At 51.2% G+C, this 1,469-nt stretch overlaps 1 pseudogene; it reads right to left on the reverse strand.

Annotated features, from left to right (window-relative positions):
• The window catches only part of LOC108294262, a 3,928-nt pseudogene extending 2,764 nt beyond the window's left edge, over positions 1-1,164 (reverse strand).
• Positions 1,165-1,469: the final 305 nt, after the last annotated feature.

The raw sequence follows: 1,469 nt of genomic DNA on the forward strand, positions 1-1,469 counted from the left end.
GAGTAGCTGGGATTACAGGCACGCGCCACCATGCCCAGCTAATTTTTTGTATTTTTAGTAGAGATGGGGTTTCACCATGTTGACCAGGATGGTCTCGATCTCTTGACCTCGCGATCCACCCGCCTCGGCCTCCCAAAGTGCTGGGATTACAGGCGTGAGCCACCGCGCCCGGCCCCGGAAACATATTCTTGATGGTGACAACTCGCTCATGGCGCATCCAGGATGGTCCAGCTCTCCTCCCAGGTCTCCAATCCAGCTGCTTTTGTTGCACAGACAGCTTCTTCTTATAGTCTCACTTCTTCTGAGGCATCATATTCTCCCTTCAGTTGAAACTTTGCCACCTCAACATGTAATTTGTGGCCTCTAATTTCATCTTCATCCAAAAGTTTTAATGCAAGTTTCACACATTCTCTCTTCAAATAACAGCGAAGACCGTCTCCTTTAAGATTTCCTTGATTATCTTCGTAAAGTTTGACCTTAAATTCCTTTAAGAGGCTCTCGTAATAATGCCGACCTTGGACATAAGTTGTATCAATTCATCCACTGTAATACCTGAAGGCAAACTAGACACATACATTTGTATTTCTGTCTTCTTCAACATGAAACCATCCTGACTCGGCCTTTCTTTTTTCTCCCTTCTTTCTGGGATCAGTGGGTTCCCGGGCTTTTTCTTGTGGAGGTTCCTCTGCAGTCCTAGTGTGGACATCTTGAACATGTGCAGTAGAACTAGATGCGCCATCATTAGAGAAGCCATAATTGGCCTGATACGAGGCAAGGAAATCCTCAGTGATCTTGGGAACCAAGCCTTCTTGTCCAGGTCCCACTCCTAGGGGGTGTCAGTCGGCTGCTGCCGGAGAAAATCGGTTTCTCCGCCGGCATGGGTCTGGGTGTCACCATCCTTGCCGTCTCCGTACAATTCTTGCATTGGCAACTGCTCATCAAACTCAGCGTTCCCATCCAAGTTGTTGCCGCTCGTATTTCCTACTTGGCTCGCTCCGCCCGGCGTCTGCACCGCCGCTGAGTCCAGGACGCGGCGGGAGGGCGCAGGAGCGCAGGAGCGCAGCCGCCGCCGTGGCCGCCGCCACCTACTGGGTCTGAGACCAACGCGGCTCCCTCGGCAACATCGGGAAATTACTTGTAAAGGAAGCCTGGCTCAGGCGCCATCGTCCGCGAGGCGGGAGCAGAATTTTATTTTATTTTATTTATTATTATTATTATTATTATTATTTTTTGAGACGGAATCTTGCCCTGTCACCAGGCCGGAGTGCAGTGGCGCAGTCTCGGTTCACTGCAGCCTCCGCCTGCTGGGTTCAAGCCATTCTTTCGCCTCAGCCTCCCTAGTGGCTGGCACGACTAGGACCACAGGCGCGTGCCAGGACGCCCGGCTAATTTTTTTGTATTTGTAGTAGACACGGGGTTTCAACGTGTTGGCCAGGATGGTCTCCATCTCTTGACCTCGTGATCCGCCC

The sequence above is a fragment of the Cebus imitator genome, unplaced genomic scaffold (assembly GCF_001604975.1).
Source record: "Cebus imitator isolate Cc_AM_T3 unplaced genomic scaffold, Cebus_imitator-1.0 Scaffold572, whole genome shotgun sequence".
NCBI lineage: Eukaryota > Metazoa > Chordata > Mammalia > Primates > Cebidae > Cebus > Cebus imitator.